The 14,763-nt window shown below is 41.9% G+C and overlaps 2 protein-coding genes across 17 annotated transcripts in view; both read right to left on the reverse strand.

Annotated features, from left to right (window-relative positions):
- LOC126920489 (mitochondrial basic amino acids transporter-like) overlaps positions 1–8,685 on the reverse strand; it is a 154,174-nt gene extending 145,489 nt beyond the window's left edge. Inside the window, exon 1 of the mRNA XM_050730952.1 lies at positions 8,675–8,685. The gene's annotated coding sequence lies outside the window, so the exon portion shown is untranslated. The remainder of the gene's footprint in view (positions 1–8,674) is intronic.
- Positions 1–14,763, reverse strand: part of LOC126920482 (probable serine/threonine-protein kinase yakA) — a 383,981-nt gene that overhangs the window by 95,693 nt on the left and 273,525 nt on the right. The gene's annotated exons all lie outside the window — the stretch shown is intronic.

Consider the following 14,763-nt stretch of genomic DNA (forward strand, 5'->3'; position numbering starts at 1 on the left):
TACGGCTAGCCTGAAGTTCTCGAGTACGATATTTAAATGTCAGGCACATAACACGCGTTCGCCACCTCCAGAAGGGAGTACCCTAACATTTATACCTCGCCCTTGTACTTAGCGTTCCATGCGAAACAGCCCTCCTTCTACGCTATCTCCCTGTCCTCTGCGCCTCCCTTTCCCTCTACAAACGTTTCGCTTCGTTTTTCTTGCGCTCCTACCGGCTTAGCTTTTCATATTGCACACGAGTTCTATTTATATAGGTTGATGCAACAACGATACAACAACTAATTCAATTGCGATTGCGATACATTATACAAAAATAGGTCAACTCTTGCACTCCACTGACGTCGTCACGGATGGTGGAAAATAAGGCTAGAATTATTACCGAAATATAGATACGGCCATTTACCTACCTGTGTGTTCAACAACTTTCTTTATTAATGTCACGAAAACTCTGAACGATGTAACAAAGAGCGTTTTAAAGCGGAATTAAGTAAAAATCAATTTTTCCTCATTTTAATTAGCACGATTTCCAAACTACAGACGATACCATGAATATTCAAAAAATCCAGCCTGCGTTTTCATGAAAAATCGCTTCGAAACTGTGTGCACGCACGGCGCATAAATGTCAGCAAACACAGAAAACTGACACGGAGGAAAGAGAACGGCTGGCAAACGTTATTAAACTGGAGGGCTATCGACTTGGTGCGTGTGAACGCGAAGAGGGCTGCGGTGGCAGCCATGGCTGACGTTAGAGCCAGTGTGTTGGCCATTTCGCGTTTCCACGGGACTGTTCCAACCTCGGCCGAGTTGCTTTCAATGGGCCTCTGGATCCCCTTGTCCCTTCTGGACAGAGCGCAGCGGTAGCGGCGCGTGCGAGAAACTGCCAAGCGTTAAGATCATCGCGTAATATGCAAACGTTATTAATCCGAGAATGAGCCACTTTAGGCTGTGAATGGCTTCATTTGAAATCTCGGCTCGTGGACCGTCGAATAATCACGTTTACCATGCTTGTCGACCGGTGAACTTCCGACTCACGCGATATAACCGACTGCCTGGTTTAGTCTGCTTGCTCTGCAGTCTCGTTAGCTGCTTATGTTGCCCTTTTGTTCAAGAGAAGCGTACGTGTAGTTGACTTTTCAACATTCTTCCGGTATTGTTTCACTCGTAACCAGGGTTGGGTTCCTTTATTTTTCTCACGCAAACCCATAATTAAATTAAAAACCAAATACCAATCGTTATTTTTCTCATGTCATTTCTTCTCAACCCCAGAAATTCGATTTCTTCGTTAAATCTAAGCAAACCTAAACAATACATGTTGGCGTGAAAATACTAATCATAAAATGAACTAAACTGTGAACTAAAACAGAGAGAGAGAGAGAGAGAGAGAGAGAGAGAGAGAGAGCAACTTTCGGGACAAAATTCGGTAGACTAGAAAGATAACAAAGCTGTGAGAACTCGGGGTGAAAGAGTTATGTCGAGGTGAAAACTTGAAATGGCGACACAACTGCAGAAGTATTGATTAATTTATTGGTTGCAATACTATAAAACGTTGCGTACTAGAAAACAAACACATGTAGGTACATCCCTGTTAATAAGCATTGAAACACCTATGAAAACTTAAGTAACTCCGAAAAATGATCAACAAAGTATCAAAAAATTGAAAACCTTAAGCTATAAAAGAGCTACGACATAACCTATCAATTTGACATAACAAAATGAATTTTCTTTTTGTTTTGTGTATATTTGACGCGTTCAAATAGTTAAACGACGTTCAGCAAAGAACCAAGTGAAACGGAAACGCACCAGAGAAGAAAATCGAAAATCGTTGTCATAATTGAAATATTTTTATTCGATCTACCGCTTTACGTTCACCGTCACGAAACGATACGAAGGAGTGTCTTGAACGTAAGCAGGTAGATAGGCATAAGTTTATGGGCAATTTTATCTAATTTACGGTAAGCCCAGTCCTGGATACGATTAAATAGACTGCAGTCACGCATTCGGCATATGTGTATCAAGACAAGCTCGATAAGGAACGCCACGTGAACGATACGACAGCTGACTATCGGAAGAAACGAAGATTCGAGAGATATATTCGTTTTTACCTAGTACGTAGTTGCGGTAAAATTCAACTATCGAAACGTTGATATTATGCAAATTGGCCGGATGAAAGTGGCGTACGCGATGACGATTGTTCGAGTGAAACGAACTAGAAAACTCGATTATCCGCGCGTAAAAAGCACGGTCCGGTGTATCACGGTCAGTGAATGATCGATGGAACTACGAAGTTATTGAGTATTATTGGAATTATTGTAATATGGAGGCTAAAAACGCAGGAGCGCGAATAAACGTTGCGCGAGGATGCATTAAACTCGATAATTAGACTGCGAATTTTTGTGCGTTTATAGAAAATTTGGAAGCGCAAAATTACATAGAACGCTCGTATTATGGCAAAATATATGAAGTGCTTTCTGCAACATTTAGTAGGTAAAATAATTTTCTACCAAGATCTAGTTTCTAAATTATATATTTTCAAAATTATGAATTTGCATCAACAAAATGATAATGAAATACTCTAGAGATACGTTTTTGTAGAGAAACGATAAAGAACCTATTAAATACTTATAATAAAAATACTTTGAAGCAAAATAAAATACATATAACAAATTTACTTATCCAATCTCAAGCTACTAGATTGGTCAATTAGCAGTGAGATATTAATACGGTAAACGTAAAATAGTTAATTAGACCCGAAATAAATCTACCAAAATGTTAATTACCGCAAACTTCATTCTCATCTACCGCGAGAAAACTAGCGAAGACTATCCACGCTTTTATTTTGCCTAATAGCGTATACATCGATCCACGACTTAAAAAAATCGTATAAAGTCTTGGTGGAAAATATTTCTCGAAGCCACGCGTCATACGATATTTTCCCTTTCATTCGTTTTCATTGTCGACTTTCGCCGATACTCGTTCAACGGTTCCTCGCAGCATTTTCTTTTTTCTTCTATCATCGTTATCACTCGAAAGGAATGAAATCTCGTGTGCGTTTGCTTTATTAACGCAAGATACGCGAGCGAAATAACGGGCAGTCAATTAAACTGGGGTCGCCGTGGCTTGTTAGTCAGAGAAACGCACGAATTGGTAACTTTTTTGCCGAGGCCGGCTCGAAATGATTTATAGTCGGCGAGTTTTTAGCTATTTCACCCCGGAATGACAGGCTAGCTAATTAACTCCGCTATTGTTACCCTTCCCAGCCTTCGAGTCTATCCACGTAGTCGCAAAACTATTATTACTCACGCCACGTTACTTCGTAGTAATTAACGAACACAGTCCGAATATTCTGACAGGAAAGGGGGATGACTCCGCTCTATTCCTGTTCTTTGCTTCGAACACCTTGGCAAACGTACCGTAATTCGCACGGGAATGTTTGATACCGTTGTATGAAACGTTGATCCTATAATCAGGTCGACTAGAATCTGAAATTTAGATATTACGAAATAACATTTTCTCAGGGAACCGATCTCTATACGACCGAAATTTTATACGATATAAAATATTCTTGGGATATTCATTTTTCGTAACGAATGACACTTTCTTAATTTTCTGTCGCAATTCGCCTTCGTTAGCCTTGTACGTTGCGTCTGTCAAATATTCGTAACAATATTATATATCGAGATATCGTATCTCGAACGGTTTTTTACCATCACCGCCTACGTTCATTAAGAAGTTATACGTATATGAGTAGTTGTAGAAGCAAGCACGAAAGTCTTAGATGGGGTAATGTAAATTTGGTTACAAGCACGGCATAAGCCTGCAAATAATTAATTAGTAATACGAGAAAGGTACGGTAACGGTTACCTTGGTCCTTTCTCTACTCCTTGACATCGGAGTTTGAAATTGGAACACCCTTTCTCTCCTCAGCCCCTCTAACTCTATCCCACGCTCTCCGGCTCTTTCTCTTTCATCCCTGTCGTTCCCCGAGCACGTTGCGTCTTCGAACGAGACGCGCGAGGTGTCGTCGGTTTAGGTACCCTCGCTCACCTCATTATACTAATTATTTAAATCCCCAAACGGCACATTATATTAAGCTCCAGCGCACTTCGTAACGTCCAGCAGGTATAAATCATCGTTACCTCGTCTCGCTCGTTAGGAAAGTAAGGAAAGCTGCGCTGATAAACGGCCAGGATACATCCTCCAAAAAGACGAATCTGCGTTTCTTAGATCTTGAATTCGCAAAGGAATCGAGAAGAACGGTTCGTTTCCATTAAAACTTGTATTCCTTTTCTTCTAAATTATTTAAGACGTGCTCGATTCTTTTTCTAACACTTTTTGGAACGACGTACCCATATTTGATCTAGTCCATTTACAAGACGAAAGTCGAGAATGTCTTTACGCTCAAGTTACGCCGAACAAAGTTCAAAGTTTTCAACAAAGAAAGTCTTCACATTCTTAAACTTCTCGACTTTCTAAATCTATATCAACGAATATTACGACATTTCTCTTCGTTCCTTTTCACTTAAAACTTACTTATGGCAATACCCATGGACAGAAAATAATGAAAAATAAAAACCCTCGTCGCGAACTTTATCGCGCAACTTTCCTCGATGTGCAAACTTAGGCTACAAACAAGGTTGCATGAAATATTTCGATGAAAAAACAATGATCGACGAGGAAGCTTGGCGCACCAACTAACAACCCGCGATGTTAAATGAAAAACAACCAATCTTTCCTTTATCGAGCGTCGAGATGGAAACGCTAAAGCCTCGTTTCCGTGCTCGTGCCATAAATGTTAGATAAAGACGCGACTATTTGCAGATAACATCGACGTCGTTCGCTCCTGGAAATACCATAGCTCCTGGTACATGAGCGTGTTCTCTAGATCTCGTGTCCGGTCATTTAGACGCGTAATTCCATTTAGGGAATTGCTCGCGTTAGAATTCATTCGGGATTCGCGACGCGAATATACTTTCCATATGCCGAGTGTCAAAATATCTTATAAATGGAAATAGAAACTTAACGCGAAACCGATGATTAGGAATTTCAGACGATTATAAAAGATCGTATCAATAATTTTCCAATATTCCGTTTACTTTTCCATAAATTATCGAACTGTAAATCGTTCAACCGTCTGAATAAATTATTCTACCGAACTAACGTTAAAATCCTACAGCCCATACCGTAAAACTTGAAACCCTACAAAACGAAACACACCATAAACAAGAAATATGTAAGGTAGCAGTCGTATCGGCCGAGTATATAGGTGGCCTCGCGTCTAAATCCTCGAAAAACCTACCAAATATCTTTTCTCATTGTGGAGACGTTACCCTAGTCCCTAGGAGACGCATAAAGAACTAGCGAGGACCGACAAGGAATCGCTCGTCCGACGAGCCAACCTTCCAGGTCCGTCATAAAATCGAAGGAGGAAAACCGAAGCAGTGAAACGAGTTGCCGGGTAGGCGTTAAATTCGGTTACGAGACAAAATGACGCGGGATCCCCCGTGAGTCCGGGTAACACGGATAATGCAAATAAAGACGAAATACGAAAGAAATGGTTGGGACGAGGGACAAGTCGAACGAAGCGCGACTGCAACCTAGTAAGACACTCGAAGCAGGCAAAACGTGAGAAAGATACGCGCCAAGAGGTCAGAGGCCACCCGCTAAGGGGTCTGGAACCCCTTAGTTTCACATGCCCGGCGCATTTCGGAAAACTCGAGTTCAGCCGGGCTTATAGTTGAAGTTTGATACGACGTTGACGGTGTGCGCGTTTAGTGAAACGGGTGGGACTCGGTACGCGGCATGAATAAAACATACTCAGTCTCGTAAAACCGTATCCTTCTCCTTTCTTCCTCTTACGTCTCCTTCTCTTTCAACCTCTTTCTTTACTTTGCTTTTCTTTTTCTTTCTTCCTTCGCTTTTCTTCTCCCTTATCGAACAGTTGTTTCCCGTTCCGTGTCCACTTGTCGATAATTACACATCGCTGCCGATGATTTATATTCTACGATTTTCTTTGATTAATTATACAAAATTATAGCGTCGTATACAAAGTTATAGCGGACAGATTACAGCAAGACAAAGATACGATAGCTAAAGGTAAAGAGATATCCCTGTCGTCTTCGCGATAGAGTTAGTACTTGAAACGAGAAGGAAATACCGTGACGATGTATCGACGAGATATACAAAGATGGTGGAACGAATCGAACATCCACTGGCAAAGGAGATAACGATTCAACGGTCCAATCGTTCGAGTAATATTCCATAATATCATTTCACGGATGCGATTCAAAGTTTTCGAGGAAACTCGAAGCGAGAAGTTACAATGGAAATTATGGCCAGAGCACGCCTCAACGCCGCAGCTGCAAGGGAAACACAGTGAATCAAACTTAATAATGCCGCCGAAACACCTGTTTGCCCGCTCTACGCTTCCCTGCGCTTTCGTCTGCCTCGACGCAACGGGATTTCTCGTAAAACATTATTGACTTCGTTCTATTAAAATCGAATAATCGCGTAGCATCAACTTATCAGAAAGTACCTTTACTTCTTTCGTTTTTATTTCGCTGTCTTATCCTCGGTTATCAATCGTTCGTCGGTATAAGTTTCGTTACGTTACGAGAAAGGAAGCTAAATTAAAATTTCTTACGTTATGTTTGACAAAACGATATATATGATAAAGAAATTGGCAAGAACGTATTGTCACGACTAGTTATCTAAAGACATTTTCGAGACATTATATAGAACGTGAGGGCGAAAAGATGTCGTAAAACAGATAGGCAAGTTAACACCTCGAGAGATAAAGAACAAAAGAAATAGGTTTAGGGGGATTATTCAAATAACAAGCACCGTGCTTGATTTATCAACGGTGTTACTTAACAAATGCGACCGTTCTACGCTACGAGATGTAATCATTCAATTATCCAAACGTATCTCGCGGAACGTATTTTAAAGTGCTACGAAGCACGAAAACAGGGAAACCCAGTCCGAAGAAAAGAACATATGTAAATTGGCAGCTCGGGATAACCAGAAAGAAACTAGAGCAGCTTTCCCGGAAAGTTATTAAAATTCCACCTACCATGCCGACTCGCTCGACTTGCGATACTAGCCAGCAAAACACATGCATATATGTATGCTTTCTCCACCCCAACGACCAATTCCGAAATCGAGGCAACTCAACGAATTTCCAGAAAAGATATTTTACCTCCTGCTCGTACGTTTCATTTTACTAGTTTCAAAAACTAGGCAAGAAGAAGAAGCACTAAGTAAGAAGCGTTGCATCGTCAGCGAGATCGATCGTCAATTACCAAATAAAAATCAAAAAGATGCGAAGAAAAATGTTTACTTTCGATCCCTACGTAATAATCGATATAAATTTATGAGTTGATCTAATATAAATGTGGGAAATCTTCTTGCAAGTACGGTATCGTGTATTATTATTACAGTATCGTTTCGCGTATTTTGCCGGTATTTATTCAGCGCAGCGTTACCCAGCGTAGTTGGAGATTCAATTACCTCGGAGCAGCCGGCCAATGAAATATCACGTAATCTCGCGTTTGAAATCGCCTCGGAAGTTTCCCGGCGTTTTCGGTGGCGGCTCTACGGTTACCTCCAAAGTTATGGCGGTCGAACGATTTCGTTGCTAGCAGCTGCCAACGAAGAAAACGGAATCAAACTTAATTTCGTTCCTCAGACACACCTGACTGTGGCTGGGTCTCGCCGTAGGCCGCGATGCTAGCTCGTACTCTCATCGTCCTCTGCTACCGTGCGCGCGCGCGCTAGCGAACCTTAGACCGCGTAACTGACCGTGAAATATCATTCCGCAATTTCGTTTAATTAAAATCTGATTCAAAGTTCGCGAACGACCGGCCGTCTCGGATAATACTCGTTACGCCGGCTGCGGTTAATGCATCAGCGGAACTGTTCAACTTCTTCACCCCCTCCGCAGCGTCGTTTCGTTCCTTCCAGCACTTCCTCCCGTTATCTCCATTTACTTCTTCGCAGATTCCTCTCCTTTTCTCTTCTCTTCCTTCTTTTCTAGTTTATTTCGTTCGTTTTATTCGCAGTTGTTGCTTTTCTTACGAACGCTCTTGTCTCTCTTCTTCAACTTTTTCGTTTCTCTGTGCTCGATCGGAATTAGGTTTTGCTTCGTAGAAAGTAGATTTTGAGTCGATTTATGGTATTCATGTAGTTTCGAGGATTTTCTTGGCAGGAAAGGTTTCTGGTCTCTGCAAGATCTGTTTTTCGCGAGTTACGTTTCCTTCGTAATTGGATCTTTCGTGTTCACGGTGGATGGTAGCTTATACTATTTTTGTTGAATGTACGGACATTCGATGCTAACGCGAAATAACGTTACTTTTCCTATGTTATATCTCTGCAATAAAAGATAATAAAGTATTTGAAGTATGGCTCGCTATTTCAAACGATTACTTTTTATCCGTATTTCGAATAAAATTTTTCCGAGCCTGGTCTATCTCTCTGGCGAATTTCGACCGCAGTTCCAGGAAAAATCAATGCCATAAAATTCCCGCCACCATAAAACCCAGCAAGGATAATTATTTTCCGAGTAGCGCAGCGACACGTTTAAAGGTAACTTTTCTCGGAGCAGTACCCATTGAATTTTTCAACGGATCGCGTGCAACCGCTGGCACATTCGGTGCTCGATATGTCTCGAAGAAGGAACACCCCGTGCCTCCGGGATATTCCGCGTAACTACAAACCGGACTCCCTTAAGAGATGTCCTAAAAGTCTGCCGCAATAAAAACCGAGGGAACTCCATAAAATATCGTCCGCAGCGTTTCGTTCCCCTATCAGTTATCCATCCGTGGTCTCTCGACGGATAAGAAGCGGCCGTATAAAGCGCCACTATGTCTGATTGAAATATAACCCGGATGATACGTATTTCTTTGCGTCGCTGTCCAACGCCTACACACGTTATACGACGCACGGTGCTTCCTTACGATTAAACTTTGACATTCGTGCTCGCTTCCCGTCGGATACGTTTGATGTAATACGGTCGCGATCGCTCCTTGCTGATCTTCTTTTCGAATTATTAAAAAATATGCCTCGTGATACAGTCGATGGAACCGAAACCAACGGGAACAGTTTACCAAAGGTTGGATTTTTCTCTACATGTTTCAAAATTAGGGAATATCTTCCCTTATCGTCCATTTCTTTAGTGGAATTCTGTAATTTGTTATTTTTATGGCGATGAAAAATTGCGTGCAAGTGGAATTTTTCTCGATACTTGTAGCATGGAATTATGATATTGTTCTTAGTATTGAAGAGCATGGGATAGGTATAAAATATAAATGAGTTATTGATGTTATATTATATTGAAAATGTCTCTTTCTAGGTTCGGAGTTGCTCAGTTTTTGGCATATAAATTATTAGAGGACGTTGCATTGTAAATCACATGGCACTATTCCGAGTGAAACGCGAACACAGCTAATCTGTAACAAGACATATCCATTTCGGAGTCATCCATTAGTTATCGACACGTTGAAATTTCGAAATATCAATCATTCTACGGTGTGTACATGAACGTAGTCACACGAAGATCTACTCTGACAATTATAGCATCAAAACTGAATGTTCCTCGAACTATCGTAAAATTGTTATACAAATAAATATATATTATTTTAAATAATTTTAGCTCGTGTAAAAGCTTCAAGTTTACTTAATAAATAGTTGCAAATAGTTGCAATTCGATCGTGCAAAGACCTCTGATTTCCGCCTTTCGTGCTATTTCGGGGAATTAACGCCGAAAGCTACTTCATACCTCAATGAACATCCGATTTTCCCATCTTTGTGCCAAACGTCCCACTTGCTCACTGTCTTGCACGTAACATTATACATACTTATTAACCCAACAGAACAGAGCGGTTTCTACAGCCAAATTCGACAATTCGCGCTGTGCACTGTGCAATACGCAACAAAATGCAATTTTCCGGCAGCAAACGAACCAACCACATACAAAGCCCGTAGTTTGTTAATTCTACATCACGGAAAATGCAAATACTTCCCCGACAAACGAAAAATAAATTTTCTGATCTCTAACGGCTGCAGGCCAAATTGCGCTTTAATCTCTGCCACGACAAATTTATTACGGTGATTTCAAGCGACGATATGTATAGAAGAATAAGGAAAAAGAAGAAAGAAGAACGGATAGAATAAAAGGAAATCCATAAGCAAAGGTACAGTTCATCTGCTGATAACAAGAACATCTCTTGTTCTCAAGGAACGGTCCAACGTATTAATAAAAATTATCGGATTTACAGCGGAAACGTATTTACGATTGCTCGATAGAAATATTCCTCAACTTTGTTGTAACGCATACCTATTACATATTGGGCTTTGACTCGAGGATTAAAATATTTCATTAGAAACACATTCACAAACGCGAAGCGCGTTCTACGATTTAGTAGAAGCTAGTACAAGCGAGAAGGGGTGAACCAAGGCTCGACACGATTACCAAGGGTAGATCCACCTGGGTATTAGAGCAATAATCGTATAACAAAGCCCGGTCACCCGATGGTCCTTCCGGGTGGAATATGGATGCGCTTTGTTAGCCGAGAATTTGTTGGACTATGCGGGTGGATCCGTGAAAATGACGCGAGAAGATCAAAGTCGCGACGCAAATTGTTACATCCGGCCCGCCTTAGCGCACAAATGGACACTACGTGACAAATGGACGACGAATAGTCAAAGAAACAGGAAGAACCGTCGACAGGCCAGCCGTGCTTTGTGCGAAATTTGGGCCACCGAATTCGTTGCGGATCCTTTGTTTCTCGCGCGTTCGATGAAACGACCACGAGTGCTGTAGAAAATTCTATAATCGCTAGATTTCTGATTGTTAAATCGAATTATTGCGAGTTAACATCTTACGTGTCTTTTCTGTTTAAAAGTTTTTTAGTGTGATTTAAATCATGCATAAAACGTTTGAAGCGAGAATGAACAAAACCAACGAGTCATGATATTATTTATACTCGTACACGCATGATTAATATTTATAGGAAATTCGTTTAAACAAAGTACTACTTTTACAAAAGATTTCTAACAAACATAATATGAATTTTATCGAAATTAAAACCATCGTGTTAAGGCCTGGTATTTGCATTTCATTTAAAATAATCCTTTTTAATCAATTCAATGTTCACGCATCCGATTTCAGTGAATATTAAAAATGTGTACTGCGGTAATCGATTAAATAAATATCGATGTATCTTTCGTAATATTAATCGCGTTAAAATAAAGCAACCTATCTATCAAATTTTCTTATCGGTTAATTAAAAACGATTTTCAAAATATAAATATTCCGGACAATTTTTTAGAAATTTGCACACAGGATTTTGCAGGAGAAGCTGATCCGTGTCGGTGCAGTTTTGTTCCTTCGCTGCATACGAAATTTTTATCGCCGTCTTATGAATATATTCGATCAGGTTCTAAATCGCAAGAAATTATCGACGTCGTACCCGAGGCTAACATTCCACGATCCATTGGCCAGTGGCACGCGCCATAAAGGACCGAGGAACTCCCCGCGATACACCTAAATATAAATCCGATTTATTATTGATACAGGATATTATTAAATCCGTTTACCTCGTTCTCCCGCTCAAACTAAGTTTAAATCTCCATCATTGATAAAAGAAAGGAAAAAAGCAGAAAGAAAGCGAGGCCAACAAAACGAAGGACAGAGGGGGAGGGGGCGAGCTAGAACGAAACGGAAGAATGGCGAAGCGACGAAGAAGAAAAGAGACGCAGCTAGAGCGGAAGGGAAAACCGTTGGAAGAGTAGAGCAAGCCGACGAATTTATTAACTTTAAAAGCTGGCTGCAATGCCGCCTTGTTGGAGGCGCTTTCATGGCTTTACGACCTGGCTGCCCCCTTTGCCTCTCTCCTCGATCGACTCACCCTAGCCTCCAACTACCCTCATCCCCTATCCAAACCAACCCACCCCTATCCCGTGGATCCATGATGCTCAACTTATAATTTTCTTTGAAGCTTCGTGGCTTATCGATTGGCCTTTATGATTGGAATTTGTAATAACTTTCGATCCGGGTGCCGTTTCACCGCACGACGGTGCTCGTGCTCGTGCTCGTGCTCGTGCTCGTGAACGCGCGTGCCTTCACAAGCACAAGAGGGGGTTCTACTCCCCCGGATTTCATATCGCGGTGCTACCCGCCACTGCACCTCCGTCGCCGCACTGCCGCCGCACCGCCGCCGCACCGCCGCCATCTCCATCGCCACCATCCCACTTTCGAGGTATGAGGATCCAATAATGGAGTCACAAAGATTTAGTTGCTACTTCGATGGTCTTTGAGCGTTTCGCTCGATAGCAACGGTGCCCGCGATAGAAAGAGTGGCCAATTACCGAACGGTGTCTCTTCCTACCAGCGTTTCCTTCAGACCTTCTCACGTATGACAGCAGTGATAAATGACGTTGACTGCAAAGCCTTCTGTCGTTCTCGATTGAAACTAATACCGCTAAAGATCGATTCTTTGCTTCTATTTCTTCGCGTCATTTCGATATCTTGCAGTTAACGTGTTAATGTAGTGGAATTTGGATGTTATCGCTGAAATAGAAGTAGCGCGCGAATTGTTATTCGTAAAAGCGCCGAAGAATCACTATTGGAAGTTTAATGTAAACTGTGAAATTGTAGACTTTATGGTCATGTGGCAATTTAGAAAGTATTTAGAATTCATAACAATAGTATCTTGCTCTTTTTTCGTATTTCAGGGAAACAAAGTCGGTAGGTTAATTAAGCATCTGGAGATTAGAATGTTCGGCCAATTACTCGACTCGTTAGACCGGCTAGACAAATTTGCCTGACCGAGTCGGATATTCAGGAAAGATTAGTGTAGATTGCTCGGATGAAACTGTAAGACTCGGTGAAAGTCGGTTGATCGAATTACTGAACCTAAACGCGAACTTGGATCTTGCCAATTACCGTGGTAATTGAGCAACTTAAGCTACGAATAAATCTTTTTCTTTTCGAATTGAACGTCGGAGCCAGATTCCTTCGTACGAAGACTGACGGAACGGATAATTAAATCTATGTTTGAAATCGATTTTGTCTTCCTTGCTAGTGATACTAATAATTCCAGAAAGATCCGACTGACTTCGTTCATGACGTTTAATTACATTTGCAAATATCTAATCGACCAATTAATCCAACGTTATGCACTCGGTACGCACTCTAAAATCGCGACGTTGCTACGCCGATTCGAAATTCTGCATGCAGATATAACATCAATTTGACATTTTCACCGCGAACAGAGTAACACGAAGCACGATAACTCGGAGGTTTGCGCGAAGAACAGAGTTTCCTGCGAAGAGCCAGCTAGCTACGATGCTAATTTAATTTTTCTTCGAAACTTCCAGAACCATTGCGATTCTTTCAAGCAACCCACTCACCTCGAGTACTTTAACGAGGCTTCGACGAACACGAATATTAAGAAACGACGCATTCTGAAACGCAAATGAAAAGTGCAAATGGTAGATAAAACGTATACACGGTGATAAAGAAAATTTCGTTATCTTCGTTTAAGTTTTCTACTAAAGCTATCCATATGTGTCCAAAATAAATTAAATGTTCGAGTGCAAAAGTTAAAAGTAGCAAACATTCTTGTCGGCATCGTAAAACCTAAAAATACCGTCGACCTAGAGCTAAGCTAAGCCTTTCGAGAGAGCGCGGTAAAAGTCGAGCAAATCGAAATCGGGCAGCGCCACCAGGTATAAAATTGCAATAGCGACGCATCGCTGGTGTGCAGTGAGCCTGAAGCGATGCACACGCGAGACACGTTGCAGTGATAAAGACAAACGACGAAGCAATTACGAGGTCCGCATCGGGCGGAATGAATAGTTGCCGAAGTAGCCAGGCGGAGCAAGGCCGGGAACAATGTTTCACGAAAGACGAATTGCGACTCGAAAATGCCGAGGACACGAACTGCCGGTGGTCAGCTGTGCTCGAAAATGAATCCTTCAGGAAGATATTATATCCGCCTGATCCCGATCCATTCCGGAGGACAAGAGAATGATGTAAGGAGGCACAAGGGGTTGCCCGAAGGAGGAAAGCGAGTCTGCTCGAGCTTGGCTTTACGGGGATACCGAGTAAATGCCCCATGAATGAACGATGAGCCCTGGGGCCGAGGATCCACCGCCTGCTTCATTTCTGCCTCCTTCTACCGGGTTAACCGGCCGAGCGCGCCCTTCCTGCGAATTCGAATCGGATTTAGAGTCGACCCCGGTCCCGTGGCCTCCCTGGAATTACGATTAGACTGTGTTGTCGATGGATACGGATCCTTATTACCTTCTCGCCTCGGCAACGATAGCGGATCCTGGAGTGGATGTGTGAATTTGAAGGATAATTATGGCCCTGATGAGAGCAAAAGGAGTTGGTGCGTGATAACGCAAAGAGGGATCTGGTTTTAGGATATCTTTGGTCGAGATAGAGATAGGTAACGAGTAATACAGACGATTCGCTTTTGTGGAGCGCGTGGCTCTACGATCTCCGGAACCAGATCAAACGACCAATAACACGAAGTTTTTGTCGACTTTGAAAAGTAACACCGAAGACAGGAAAAGGAAGGGGAACACTTGCACAAGAGAAAGGAAACTCAGCGTCGAGACGAAGGCCAGACGATTCGCGTGGGTCACCAACAGCAAGCGTGATGGACCGTTTTCCGATAATCGAGCCTGCTTTCTGTTCCACTAACCCTCCCCTCCCTTTCTCTCTGTCTCTGTCCGTTCTCCGTGTCTCTTTCGATTCGA

Source organism: Bombus affinis, chromosome 9 (genome assembly GCF_024516045.1).
Source record: "Bombus affinis isolate iyBomAffi1 chromosome 9, iyBomAffi1.2, whole genome shotgun sequence".
NCBI lineage: Eukaryota > Metazoa > Arthropoda > Insecta > Hymenoptera > Apidae > Bombus > Bombus affinis.